We start from the raw sequence: 16,463 nt of genomic DNA, 5'->3' as shown, positions 1-16,463 counted from the left end.
TGCCCCTGAATTGGTAATTTTAAGGAAATTTTGCTGTTTTTGGTTATTATCTTGAATATTATTATAGATAGAGATAAACTGTAAACAGCAATAATGTTCAGCAAAGTAGAATTAACAAATAAGTCAACATGACTGAAATGGTCAGTTGACCCCTTTAGGAGTTATTGCCCTTTATAGTCAATTTTTAACAATTTTTCGTAAATCTTAGTAATCTTTTACAAAAATCTTCTCCTCTGAAACTACGTGGCCAAATTAAACCAAACTTGGCCACAATCATCATTTGGTTATCTTGTTTTAAAAATGTGTGGCGTGACCTGGTCAACCAACCAAGATGGCCGCCACGGCTAAAAATAGAACATAGGGGTAAAATTCAGTTTTTGGCTTTTAACTCAAAAACCAAAGCATTTAAAGCAAATCTGACATGAAGTAAAATTGTTTATCAGGTCAAGATCTATCTGCCCTGAAATTTTCAGATGAATCGGACAAACCGTTGTTGGGTTGCTGCCCCTGAATTGGTAATTTTAAGGTAATTTTGCTGTTTTTAGCTCACCTGGCCCGAAGGGCCAAGTGAGCTTTTCTCATCACTTGGCGTCCGTCGTCCGTCGTTGTCGTCGTCGGCGTCGTCGTTAGCTTTTTACAAAAATCTTCTCCTCTGAAACCACTTGGCCAAATTTAACCAAACTTGGCCACAATCATTGTTAGGGTATCTAGTTTAAAAAATGTGTCCGATGACCCCACCAACCAACCAAGATGGCCGCCATGGCTAAAAATAGAACATAGGGGTAAAATGTAGATTTTGGCTTATATCTCTGAAACCAAAGCATTTAGAGTAAATCTGACATAGGGTAAAACTGATTATCAGGTCAAGATCTATATGCTCTGAAATTTTCAGACAAATCTGACAACCGGTTGTTGGGTTGCTGCCCCTGAATTGGTAATTTTAAGGAAATTTTGCAGTTTTTGGTTATTATCTTGAATATTATTATAGATAGAGATAAACTGTAAACAGCAATAATGTTCAGCAAAGTAAGATCTACAAATAAGTTGTCATGACCAAAATTGTCAGTCGACCCCTTTAGGAGTTATTGCCCTTAATAGTCAATTTTTAACAATTTTTTGTAAATTTTTGTAATCTTTTACAAAAATCTTCTTCTCTGAAACTACTGAGACAAATATAACCATACTTGGCCATAATCATTATTAGGGTATCTACTTTGAAAAATTTGTCCGATGACCCCGCCTTCTAACCATCATGGCCGACTTGGTTAAAAATAGAACATTGGGGTAAAATGCAGTTTTTGGTTTATATCTCTGAAACTAAAGCATTTAGAGCAAATCTGACTGGTGGCAAAAAAGTTCATCAGATTTAGATTTATCTGCCCTGAAATTTTCAGACGAATCCGACAACCCGTTGTTGGGTTGCTGCCCCTGAGTTAGTAATTTTACAAAAATTTTGCAGTTTTTTGTTATTATCTTAGATATCATTATAATATCTAATATCTAATACTATTAATTATGATTTTAACCTTATTTTACATGATTTCCAAAGCATCAGTAAATACAGGTGAGCGACACAGGCTCTTGAGAGCCTCTAGTTTTTATCGTCAAGGAGAAATGAACCCTATGTACATTGTGGATTTTTTTTTTACTTTCGTCGTTTTTCTTTTGACCACGGTGGAGACTTTTTTCTTCGACTTATGGGTTCTAAATGCACCTTTGCATCGTTTCCTCGTTTAAAAAAAATAAAAGTAACTTAAGATGCATTAAACATATACATGCATTACATTTTAAATTAAATGAAGCATTTCAAAGTATAATTTAATAATTTCGTTTAGATATTCTTAAAGCAATCAGGTTGTCTTTTAAAGTACACGGATGTCTGTGAACCCAATTTTAGATTTTAAAATGCAAGTCAAACGATTTTTTTAAACGATGATTTGTTTTATATTTCTTCAGAAATAAAGTATTTATATGTCATCAAATAAAATCAGGTTGATGCAATACTTTTAGATTTTTATAAAGCTTTTGATAAGGTCCCCCATGAAAGATTAATAGCAAAACTTAATTATTATAGTATACGTAAAAATAATTTTCTTTGAATAAAAGATGTTTTGTCAAACAGGCAACAGCAAGTCTTACTTAACGGTGTGCAATCTTCCAAATTAGCTGTTGACTCTGGTGTTCCTCAGGGCACAGTATTATGCCCAACTTTATTTTTGTTATTCATAAACGACCTGAGCATGTCTCCTGTAAGGTTCGTCTTTTCACTGACGACTGTTTACTTTATAAAACATCAAATAATATAAATGAGTCTCAAGCACTCCAAAAAGATCTATCAAACCTTGAAAATTGGGAATCTGAATGGCAAATGAAATTTAATCCTGAAAAATGATATGCCATAAATATTTCTAAAAAGTCAAAACCTAACTTATGTCAATATAAATTACATAATTAATCATGTACTTGAATCTGTCAAACACAGCAAGTATCTAGTAGTTACAATAAGCAATGATCTTGACTGGGGGCCCCATATTAATAATATAACTTCAAAGGCAAATAAAACACTAGGCTTTTTACGTAGAAATATGAAAAACTGTACACGTAAGGTTAAAAACCTTACGTACACATCACTTGTGCGTCCGACCGTCGAGTACTCCTCACCAGTTTGGGATCCATACAAACAAAACCAAATCAATCAAATTGAACAGATACAACGGAAGGCAGCAAGATATATGTTTAATGATTATAATGATAGATCACCAGGAGCTGTCACTGGTATGTTAAACAAACTTTAATGGGAAAACTTGCAATCCCGTAGAACAAAAGCTAAACTTGTTTTGATTTATATGATTAGTGGGGGGTTAGTTGAAGTCACTAATGACGTCCTGACACAATCTGACAGGCGTACCAGAGGACAACATAAATTTCGGCATATATATATGCAAATAAAGACTTTTTGAAATCATCTTTTTTCCCAAGCACTATTGCTGTCTGGAACAATCTCCCAGAAGCAGTTTGCATGTCACCCTTCCTAGAATCCTTCAAAGGTGGTATCTCCGCCTTAACATTTGAAGGATCCTGTCTGGCTAATTAATTATTGTAATTTAAGCCACTGTATATAATGTGAATATATTTAACATTAAGCTACAACTAATGTTATTTTAAATTGTAATTGAACTGTGGCAAATATTTTATTCTTGTTATAACACAATTTTCGACCTCCATTTGCATGTACATAGCGCCACAGTTCCGGGATATTCCACACTCCGGCACCGGAGTCTTTCCCGTACCAGGAAGAAGAAGAAAATCATATTACACCATTATTGACTTAATGCTCTTTGCTTGTATAGATATTTGAATGCACACAAATATTAATTGGGTCTGAATATTAATCAAACACATGCACATCATTTATAACGAGATATTTTCATATTTCATATTTCATAAGGAATAAATTATAAGCTGATATTTAAAAAAATCGCCAACGCGATATTTACTACATGTATCGTTAACGTAAAAAAAAACAGTAGAAAAATCCGTTTACATTATTTGGCAAGATTTTAACGTTATTGATAAAAAAAATCACACAATATTTAATTCGGTTAGGGAGCAGTTGCGGATACAATAGTGTAATCGTATAAAAAATGAACAACTTCCAATTACTATATACCGCCCGCTTTTGTAAAGCGAGTGGAACTATTAATACGGATACATGAATAAATGATAAGTGTATTTCGTGCATTTATTTTATTTTTCCCCGTTATGAAGAACACCGATCAACCATGGCAGCATTACCTGCCCTGACGTAGACTTCACCAGAAGTTTTGGTACACATTTCATTCGTCATCTGATCCTAACCCTGGAAGTCCTAGCTTGACCACCGACAAACAAATCTTTTACAGTCAGGGAAATATTAGAGGCAATGTGTTCACTTGTTTTGCAAGCAAGCAAACGATATTCCTTTTACAGGTGAAACTCCTGAAATGTTACTTCAAATTATAGCCGATGTTAATGGTCTCTTAAGACAGAGAACCGGTCGGGATCATAAGCTTTCCCGGGGAAACAGAATTCTTCTTTTATGTTATGGTTACAATCGTACGGAAGCTTATTAGCGCCACACAACTTTTTTTTTAATATTTCTTCCAATGTTTGCGTTATAACGCAAACATTTGCGAAATAACGCAAACCTTTGCGTTATAACGCAAACCTTTGCAAACCTTTGCGAAATAACGCAAACCTTTGTGTTATATCGCAAACATTTGTAAAATAACGCAAACATTTTTTTTTTATCTTAAGTTATTTCTTATTTAAGATTCAAAGGAAGCAGGAGTTATAAATGGAGGAGGCTGCATACATTAAAATGTATCCGCCTTTGTGGTCATAACAAAGAAAAATGCTTGAATAGTTAGAACATATCATTGACTAATAATGAGTAGGATAATAAATATAAGAAGATGTGGTATGAATGGCAATGAGACAACTCTCCATCCAAGTCACAATTTCTAAAATCAAACCATTTAATAGAGGTCAAAGTACGGTCTTCAACACGGAGCCTTGGTTGACACCGAACAGCAAGCTATACAGGGCCCCAAAAATTATATACATATAGATTCTACCGCTGCATCGAGTGTGATACGATATTTATCCACTCGAGACAGTTAAATTTTCAAATTTAAAACGCGAGGCTCGCCGAGCGTTTTAAATATTAAAAATTTAACTGTCGAGAGTGGATAAATATCGTATTACACGAGATTTGGTGGTGGAATCTGTTTCTCTAATGATTTTCAAACAATACGCAGGCAAATTTATTCCTTCTTTTCGAATGATCTGCAAAAAGATGTGTTCTTTCTATCTGACGTCATCAGGCATGGTCGCCTTTTTTCATGCCGTCACAATAGGAAATTCAGAGGGAAGCAAGAAAATTCGACGTCATAATCGGATTTTAACCAATGAAGAACTGAGATCAAACGAACCACACGTTGATTAAATTTTTTTTTATACAATGGGTGCAGAAAGGGATAAATTGACGAAGAATTAGAGAAATGATAATACATGTATATATATTACAAAGAAAATTGATTAAATTGAAGTTGTATCGAAAATATAAAAAATCAACCCTGCTAATATAGCTATAGCCAAATATAAATATACCTCCAAAGTAAGCTCTCGTTTGAGGATTGTGTAAGGTTGGTTAGATCCAAACAAGCTACCTTTTTGCAATAAAATGAAGATGTTTTATTATTAAAATTAAATGTTCTCTACATTTTAATTGCTACCCAAGTATCTTAAAATTACTTCACTAGATTGAAATGAAAATTCCATGAATTTCTATCAAAGAATCTTGATCATATTCTGAGATTTAAAAACAATCTTGCATCAAAATTTTAAAAAAAATGTTTCTTTACTAATAATTCATTTTAAAGCAGAAAGATCATATTATCTATTTGACTTGAAAGTTTCACAAATGTATGACATTAGTTTTGCTCTTTCGATTAAAATATGCCTATACCATATCTATTTTCTTGTTAAATTATATACTTTTCTGATGCACAAATCATTCGTAATTTATGTATAATTGCACTTCAAGTATTCTATTATTCCTATGCAAATTTATTACAATGAGTTGGCCTTGTATTTATGGTTCTTTTCCTATCTACTAGTAAATCACAACCGAAATTAATGACAGACAGACATATATACAAAACTTAATGAATAATTGAAATCAAGATGTTTGCGTTATATCGCAAAGGTTTGCGTTATAACGCAAAGGTTCGCGTTATGACGCAAACATAGGAAGAAATATTAAAAAAAAAAGTTGTGTGGCGCTAATACGCTTCCGTACAATCGTACCCGTCTTATCATATGATTTCTGAAATAGTTGACGTTAGTGTTTCGATTACCATGGATGTAACACATACAGGAATACCTATTTCAAGAAACATATAACCGTCTTATTTATTGGCCTTCTTTGTTTGATTGGCATGCAGAACTTAAAAGGGTGGGTGGCCAAAACTTCCGTTTGCAATAGGGCTATCGACGGAAAGTTTGTGGCCGATAACGGAACCACATGAACAGTATTTCCCAGGACACAGACAGTGTCACTGTATTCACACTCAAGTTGTAATATTGAACGAAGACAGGATATGTTATGTTGAGTGCGACAAAATATATCCGAACAGATATCCAGTATTGACACCTTACATAAGACAAACCCCAGAAATATGCAGACTGGGAAGTGTAGAAAATTAAATAGACATATTACACACTATAGTAGAGGTTGACCATGCCATCGGAGAATTAAAAAAAAACAAAGTTATGAGGACTTTCTGGCGTTTCACATCTGTTGTGACCATAAGTTTCTGCATTTGTGTGTCGTCGAAAAGACTTCTTTACAGGATAACAAACATGATTTCATTTTTCTGTGTATCTCAATTGGATTTATTTTTTTATTTTGATAGAACCCCTTGTTTTTCGTCAACTGTAATCGTAAGTCTAAGTGTAATCCTAGGTATAGACCTAGTTTCCGCAAATGTCTAATAGTAAGCAAACTACATGTACGTTTACATTCATTAATGATTGAAGATGAAAGATATCTTTATACATTTGTATTCTAAGAAGTGAATAGCAATTATGGTAAAATTACTAAAATATACTTAACCCCGCCACATTCTGTATGTGCCTGTCCCAAGTCAGGAGCCTGGAATTCAGTGGTTGTCGTTTGTTGCTGTGTTACATATTTGTTTTTCGTTCATTATTTTGTACATAAATTAGGCCGTTAGTTTTCTCGTTTGAATTGTTTTACATTTGTCATTTCGGGGCCCTTTATAGCTGACTATGCGGTATGGGCTTTGCTCATTGTTGAAGGACGTACGGCGACCTATAGTTGTTAATTTCTGTGTCATTTGGTCTCTTGTGGAGAGTTGTCTCAAAGGCAATCATACCACATCCTCTTTTTTATATTTCTTAGGTCTCTGAAATTAGGACATTGTTTATAAAAATGTTCTAGAAAATCTTCTCTTCTTTGACAGTAAGTGAGCAAGTAAACAGTAATACGTGTCATTTTTAACCAAGCTAAGTTTGCAAGACTAAAAGGCTATAATATAACACACCAAAGCCGTGTTTCACTAGAAGGACCACTGTATCTTCAAACAGGCCAAATTTGAAAAGTTGACAAATTCCCAATTTTACGTTCATATCGGCCTACTTTAATAGTAAAAATGTACGAGTTTGTTTAATATAGATTTCGATAGAATACAACTGGTTTTGTGATTTTTATAAAACAACATTATCTATACTTAAAATATAACTAAAAGTTTAAATTTTGTTTCAATGCTCTTCTTGTGTGTATATTTTATTCCAAATATTCTCTTTGACAGGTCTTAAGCATGGTTTTTGAACTTTGTTTTACTGGGACAGTAGTTCATATTGCACTGTTAAGTTTGTTTTGTGCAGAAGAATACTTTAATTGGCCAAGAATAATAATTGTCTGATATTACCTATAGGAGTAGATTTGGTGACGATTTTTCAAGATTACATGTACATGCATGCCAGTGCATACTGAAAAATCGCCATTACTCAAATGATTTAGAGTTATCTATCTTTCAGTGTTAAACTTTTTGGTAATTTTGTGTTTTAGATTTTATATATCAGATGCGATACATCAATTTGAATGTTATGTTGCAAAATGAGTTTAACTTGTCTACAAAAAATATTCTAATAAAAGCACGATGTGGAAGTTTTAACATTTAACTTTCCCTATATTTATATTTGTGACTTTATATTTAATTCATTAGCCACAAAGTTGACCCTAATATGTCTCTGAACACAAAAAGGTCTTTTTAAAAAAAAAAACTTCGATTTTACAATTTTATAAAATCTAACACTCAAAACGCTGTTTAAAAACTTATGTTTAAAAAAGGGAATAGATACCTTCAGTTGCTAATCGAAGCATGCATGCTTTTTTCAAATTTCTTACACAAGTTATATAAAAAAGAGAAAAAAATATAAAGTATATTCAAAAGCCGCCTTAGCTTATCTTTTGACACTGAAGTGGATGTTCTCCTAACACAATCTTGGCTGTTCTGTTGACCCCAATTGGTCTTTAATCTCTTAATTAAAAGTTTCATATTCCGGTTTTCCGAACTTTCCGCGGTTTTGAGCGTATCTGATGAAGGTTAATTCAACTCAGGTGTTGTGCGCACGGAATCATACGGTTTATTTTCAAAATTAAGATGATATAGTACTTTCTTAAAATCATTTTCAGAAGTTGGATAAATAATGTCATCGTGCAAATGTTTATTTTCAGTAAGTGTACGGAGCCGAATCAGCCCCAAAACGTACAATGTGATTTATGTGCACACAACACGTGTCTAAGAAACAACCATAACGTAAGCTCTCGACCAAAAGTATTGAAAGCGTAAATTTTGAAATGTTTTAGAGTCCAAAACCAAAAAGGCCTTAACAGAACAGACCCAGTCGTTTAAGCTCAATTTTAACTGAGAGGTTGCCAATCTAAGTATTTTGGCTCTATCGCATAGTTTTATAAACTGAAAATTTGAAGACAAAATATTGGTTTGTTTTAATCATGCCAATACGGATACACTGGCCACTGTTAAATGGTTATTTTTTAACCCATTCCTTATAGGAGTAATTACCCATATTTCAGTTTTATGCTAGTATCTTGAAATCAAAATAGAAATGTGAAACTTGATCCCAATGTTCTTAAAGGCTAGGGTGTTAGGTGAGCGACGTAAGCTCATTGCAGCCTTTAGTTTGGTGATGTACCAGTGGTCTAACAGAAAAACATTTATAAGAACAAACAATACGAATAATGTTTATCAACTGTACATTGACGTTTAATATTTGCTAGGAATCTTGTTAAAAAAAGACTGAGAACCTAGTTATGGACTAGGATCACTTGTTAAGGACGGATAACCTAGTAATGGACTAGGAACCCGTGTTAAGGACAGAGAACCTAGTAATAGACTAGGAACCCGTGTTTAGGACAGAGAACCTAGTAATGGACTAGGAACCATTGTTAATAGACTAGGAACCCTTGTTAAGAACGGAAAACCTAGTAATGGACCAGGATCCCTTGTTAAGGACGGAGAACCTAGTAATGGACTAGGAACCCTTGTTAATGGACAGACCCCTTGTTAAGGACGGAAAACCTAGAAATGGACTAGGAATCATTGTTAAGAACGGAGAACCTAGTAATGGACTAGGAACCATTATTAAGGACGGAGAACCTAGTTTTGAACTAGGAACCCGTGTTAAGGACAGAGAACCTAGTAATGGACTAGGAACCCTTGTTAAGGATGGAGAACTTAGTTATGGACTAGGAACCCTTGTTAAGGATGGAGAACCTAGTTATGGACTAGGAACCATTGTTAATGAACTAGGAACCCTTGTTAAGGACGGAGAACCTAGTAATGAACTAGGAACCCTTGTTAAGGACGGAGAACCTAGTAATGGACTAGGAACCATTGTTAATGAACTAGGAACCCTTGTTAAGGACGGAGAACCTAGTTATGGACCAGGATCCCTTGTTAAGGACGGAGAACCTAGTTATGGACCAGGATCCCTTGTTAAGGACGGAGAACCTAGTAATGGACTATGATTCCTTGTTAATGGACTAGGATCCGTTGTTTAGGACGGAGAACCTAGTAATGGACTAGGAACCCTTGTAAATGGACTAGGAACCCTTGTAAATGGACTAGGATCCCTTGTTAAGGACGGAGAACCTAGTAATGGACTAGGAACCCTTGTTAATGGACTAGGAATCATTGTTAAGAACGGAGAACCTAGTAATGGAGTAGGAACCATTGTTAAGGACGGAGAACCTAGTAATAGACTAGTAACCCTTGTTAAAAAGGAGAACCTACTAATCAACTTCTGGTGCGATGTAATATATTGGTGTCGTATGCAAAACGGTTAATCAAGAAGAAAATATGACATCATAAAATATTATGTATAATGATTAATTGAGATATAAGATAATCACTTCAGCAATAAATCATATTTAACAGTAAAGGAAAAAATATAAAATTAAAACCTACTTCGTCGTTTCATATGCACACTTTTGTATTTGCTTTACATCTTGCAATATTGGTTTTGATAAATAAAAGAAAAAAGACCAACATATTTCAAGATTTTTTCCAAATGTACCTGTACTATACTGTATCTGAGTGTAAAACTTTGCAATGAGCAGCCTACAATTACTTATCTCACACACAGTTTGTCTTGATTGAAGAGAATGTCAATGTTTTAACTCTTATATAAAAATAAATGCGAGAAACTGTTTATTCAAAGTATTTATTATTTGAATTTGACATTTGTTGACTAAAGGAATCTTTGATAAGCAGAATCATTTATAAAAAGTGGTACAAAGCAGTCATTACTGCATCCAATCCCCAGCTCACATAGACAATTCCTATGCTGTCATGTACTAAAAGAGGGATCTGATCAAACATTACTCTAATAATAAATTAGTTTATAGGTCTTGCTTGCAGCTTGAATAAAAGAGCATTTGAATGACAAATAAAATTCTAGGATCGACATATTTCTTCAGAATTATTGTTTTTAGCAGACGCTAGTAAAAGACGCAGAGAAATTCGACAATGCTGTTGATGTCATTGTTGTTTGACATCTTCTATGAAATACAGCTTGACCGATATAAGAGTGTAGGACGACATGATTTCATATAAGCAGGTTAAATACTTTATATCTATTATACCGTTACTTTAGAGTTAAGTGCTTTTCCTGTACTTTCATTTATTGTATGTTCTTTTCTTTTACGAACCTTTGTTAATACACTGATTGATATTAGAAAAGGAAAAGGGTTGAGTTTTGAAATAAAAACACTAGTTTAAAACTGTCCAATGTATCGTTTATAAGCCTATCTTGAGTAAGGAACCTCGTATCACTTTTGTTTTGAAACTTAAGTGTTTATGGCAAATCTTTGAAAATTTCTGTTTAATTTCTTCACAATTAACTTTAAATACATGACATATTGTATAGACATCTGTCTATTGTTGAAGACGGCATGTTAATTGCCCTCAAATCAAACGAATCCGGATTGCATAAGTTTAAATGTTAAATCCATATTTGGATTTAGCTATATATGGAATCTTCAATCGAAGAATCCGATAAAAATGAATATCAAGCAAAGATTAACAGATGAATTCATCACAATGGTAGAGTCAAATCCAAAAATCATGGAGGGGGGAATAGTATGGTCTTTTCAAAACCGACTTTTGCTTAGAAAATATTTAGTAGGACTCTCATTTGCAGATCGTAAAAATATTACTAAACTTCGATGCTGCATTAAAATTCTAATAGAAACAGAAATGTGGAATGGAATTCCTAGAGATGAAAGTCAGTGTCATCTCTGCTCTTTGTCAATTGGAAATGAATTTCACTATCTATTTGAGTGCCAGTCTCTTATTATTTAAGATATGAGAAATAAGCATATTTCAGAATATTACCACAGGTATCCATGTGTCGAGAAAATAAAAGGGCTGCTTTCAGTTTCCAATTTTAAAGTTAAGGAGCTACCATTTGATTTTTATGGGAGGGACTAGGGTGAAATTTGAAAAAAGGCAGGACAGGAGTTTTGAGTAAAAAAAAGGCAGGATGAACAACTCGGCAAAAAAACAGGCAGGATGACAATTTATGTAAAAAAAGTCAGGATAAACTAATAAAAAAAAAGGCAGGACTGAATAGAGTGAAAAATAAAAAGGCAGGACAGTGATTACAACTAAAAAAAAAGCAGGACAAAATTCTTCATCCTAGCCCCCCATAAAAATCAAATGGTAGCTCCCTTATGAAGAACTTATCACTTTTCATTCACAAATTAGTTACACTATTGTAATCATACTCTCAATTATATGATTATGTTAACATTGTTATGTAGCAACCATAAATATAATTATGTATTTTGCCTCTTGTTATACATGTGTATGTGTCTGAGTGTATTGTTGTTGTTATTGGATATTTGCATCGGCGAGTTGCTGTCTTGTTGACGTATTGCTCACTTCTGGGTTTTAATACATGTTGCACGAAGAGCCAGGTAACACTATGGTAGCGAATGTAAAGTAAAAAGGAAAAGTACTTTTAAAAGTTTAAAAATACAGTGTCGTTTTTGGATACCAGTTGGTTTTAAATACAAAGAAATATGATTCCTGACTTTTTGAATACTTAAATGTTTTGCTAATTCTACCGTATTTGAATTAGTAATAAGATTTAAAGTGTTTTGCACAAATTTTCCATATCATTTTTTTTTTTCAATTTTAAGCACCATTTGCATTCATATCTAATGAATAATTTAGGTAATTTAATAGAAAAACGATTGATTACAAGAAATTCTGCCATTGGAAACCAATAGTACTGTCTCGCTCTGTCAGTTAAGGAAAGCATAACTGCTCTATAGAATAAAGGAAGATACCCACGGGTCTATAAAATAAAAAGGATCCCACACTCAAATTCCCTTAAAAAAATACTGATTTTTAGTCTTATAGGGACTCATTACAAATCAATAATTGAACAACCTTGTTATTGCATAACTACCAATTGTAAGAAGATTTATTCAAATATATTTTTTTTAAATTATCATTGCACATTATCAGACACATTTGTGTTTTAAATATTATACGTGTTTTGGCGAAATTCGAATTTCAATTGTAATGGCTCAGTTAAACACGAACAACAATAAAAATGAACGAGGAGTTCAAAACATTTCGATCCAAATACTGAACTAAAAATGTGAATTACAAACATTGTTCCAAATCTACGCATAATTTAAACAGTACTTTAGTATTCTAAAGCCTACAAAAAATTACGGTTATAACATATTATACGGAGCCCTTTAAGCATCACAGATGAAATGTATAATATTTGTGCGCGCGACTTTAAATCTTGTATGCACAACTTTTTCGCACATGTGCGCACAAGATTTAAAGTTTTAAAATATTGTAGTTTTCATCTTTGGCAGGGTCTCCGTAATAACAAACGAATTCATTTAAATGTACGAAAACTTAATGCTGATTGAATCTAATGTGAAACCGTGATTCAAAACGACAGACCTCTGACTTAACTAAGCCTGTTCTATTATATAAAGTTTGTTGGCATTTATTTACAATACATGAAATTCAGAATGGAAACGGGGAATGTGTCGAAGAGACAACAACCTGACCAAAGAGCAGAAAACAGTTATAAGAGAAAAAACCTGAAGCACGGGGAGGCACTCTTCTGTCATTATATAATTCCATACACATCTTTGGGACTGTTATTACCACCAAACATTAGAAAACCCATTTAGACAATAATTTCCTTTTTTTAGTTAAACATAAACAAAAAATATGGAGATACCAAGACGAAAATCTGAAAAGTTGAAGAAAACATACTACACCATAGCAAATAATGCGAAAAGACAAACAGCAGTCCACAAAAAGTACACAGAAAACTAAAAACTGAACAAAAAGTAAAATTACAAAAATACCGAACTCCAAGGAAATTCCAAAACGAAAAGTCCTTTATCAAATGGCAAAATCAAAAGCTCAAACACATCAAACGAATGGAAAACAATTGTGACTTGGTACAGACATTTCCTTATGTAAAAATGATGGATTAAACATGGTTTTATAGCTAGCTAAACCTCTCACTTGTATGAATACGCATAGAATTTCATTATATTGACAGCAATGTGTGAGCAAAACAAACAGACATATATAATAGGTAAAAATGTCATAAATTGGGGTACAGCAGTCAACATTGTTCTATAATCTTAATCACTATAAAAACAAATAACTATTTCAACAAAGAAAAACAAAATGGCATATAGACACTCTATAGACAAAGTAGATAAGCAAAAATGAAAGACAAGAATACAAAAATGTCCATAGCACAATGACAAAATGGCGGGATATATAAATACCAAGCCACGCCAAAAGTATATTACCAAAAATGGACTAAACAATAAAGGTTAAGAATATACAAAGACAAATAAAAAGAACATTATGATACGTTATTAAGATGATAAACAACGTCAGTACCTAGAATCTATACTTAAAGACCATCATGTATTATTTGTGATGTTGATACGGAATATTTATCAACAAGGTTTTGGTATCTTCCGATGAACTTTTTTAGAAAAACGACGAGCAAACAATCCCCATGTAAAACCGAAGGAGAACTCATGTATTCCGGAACGGTAAACCGTTCCTGCTCCACTAGTTGAAACCATCATTGTGGTCTCATTTGGTTATATTTATGTACGAGAAAAGGAGGACATGATCTTAATGCGACAAATGGACTATATCCATACATGGTCATCTATGTCACAGATAGTCTATAGCATTGAATAAAATTATGGTGGCAGCCGAACAAACTGTCAATGAAATGACTTCAACTTAACTAAATTTGTATTAAAAGTCCTTGATTAAATAGTTTTTAAGTATCAGCCCTATATTAAAATATAGCGATTGGAAACACAGGCCCTGGAACATCATATCAACTGGCATACATAAAATACTCTACGTGCAGGTGATGCTGGAATGTTGCTACATAAAAACGGAAAGTTCATAATCGAAAAATTGAAGTAAGTTTAATTCTCAACCGACCTCTACTGTAGTATCATTCTAGCTGTACGTCAAGATAAAGCAGACCTATCTGCATCTGTGGTATCCTATATTTTAAGATCAATTCGAAAGATGCAATCAACTGATTGATTGTTGGTTGCTTAATATCCAGTTGCAAATATTTCATGCATGGTAGCAACTCACCAAACCTTAGATTATTCAATCAGACATCAACTTTATAATGTAACGTGAAGGTAAGGGATAATGTTAACTTATGATTGATGATTGTATGTTCCATAACGTCCAGTGGCAATTGTTTCATGCATGTTAAGAATGATGTTAACTTATGAAAAGCCCCTGTATGAAGTAGTCAATTTTTCTTATTTCATAGAATACAATAAGCATATGTTTCCTGACTTGATAATTGAATTGAAAATTTATATTTGTCACTAGGGTGTATGCAGTTTTAAAAGACATAAAAATAAGAAAAAATGATAATCATGTATAACGATCTTTCATATTTAAAAAAAAAGTATGAAATACATCATCGGTACAATCAAAAACACACCATTTATCATATTCTACGAAATGCATCAATTACAAAATACACAAATATAGGCATGTGACAAAATCAATGAAAATAATTCAACTAGGATAAAAAAAATACAGTGTTTTCGCTTTTGGTTTGCATATTGAAATTGTTAGACTAATGAAGTTTAACAGCAAAACCAAGTCTCAGATATAAAATAACTAGAAAAAAATCCTTTTACAAACATTAGCATAAACGCACAAACTAGAGAAATTTTCAGGTAAACAATCAACCCCAAATCATCACTATCTATATTTGATTTGATATTTACCATGCAACTTGAATAAAGTTGGCTGACAGCCTTACATGTACCTTGTTTTTATCTTCACATTATTATTTTTATCAGTATCTAAGAAAACACAACGAGAAAGAGAGAGAGATCCACATTTATCCAGTCATTACATAAATTAATTTTATAACAACGGAAAATCGCGTCTTTAATTACATGATGATTATATTTTTTTAAATTTAAATGGAAAATTTCTTAAAACTTAAATGCTTACAATTGCAGAGTAATGATAATAGAACATGTAGGAGCAATTTTGTGCCACATGATCTTGTAGAGTTATCTCCTCATTATAATTAATGATGGTATATCATATTTCATTTGACAAACAAATTAAGATATAGTGTTACATTTCATAACCTGACATTATCTATTAAATGATTCGATTCCTCTATACAAAAATTTAATCTGTAAAACATTTACTCAAATTATGCTGATAATCTTCGGAGAAAAAAAAATATTCCTAACAATACGTTTATGCTAAAACGAAATTAATTTTGGAATTTTATAATTAAACATTTCCTGTTATTTTACATTCAATTCGAGATGCCCATCTTTAAAAAATAAGTATAAGAATTATTCACTTTTTTCCCACTTTATACTTAAGAGTTTTGTTCCTTTTCATTTTAGAGACAACAGTTTAATCTATGATCTTGTATGTTCGACTTCAAATACAGTTGACGGGAAGTTAATTTTAGAAATGCATAAGAGTACATCGTATTAATTTCGTTAGCTTGTAATTTTATATTCCACTTGGTTGATGGCCACTTATTCATTGCTTTTGACATAATTTTGATACCTGGGACATTTTTCATATGACTAAAAATGTCAAATTCTAAGGCAATCTTCGCTTTGCAAAGATGCTTCTGTGTTGTTTTTTTTTTCTTTCTAGTGTTATATTGGGGTAAAGCTCTCATCGGTGGTGCTCGAAACCAAATATTTGTTGACGAGCAATTAACCAATTACTGCGTTAAAACGGACGACACAAACCATGCACTTAATGAATATTTTG

Source organism: Mytilus californianus, unplaced genomic scaffold (assembly GCF_021869535.1).
Source record: "Mytilus californianus isolate M0D057914Y unplaced genomic scaffold, xbMytCali1.0.p SCAF_9, whole genome shotgun sequence".
In the NCBI taxonomy this organism is placed as follows: domain Eukaryota; kingdom Metazoa; phylum Mollusca; class Bivalvia; order Mytilida; family Mytilidae; genus Mytilus; species Mytilus californianus.
This window is presented reverse-complemented; position numbering follows the sequence as displayed.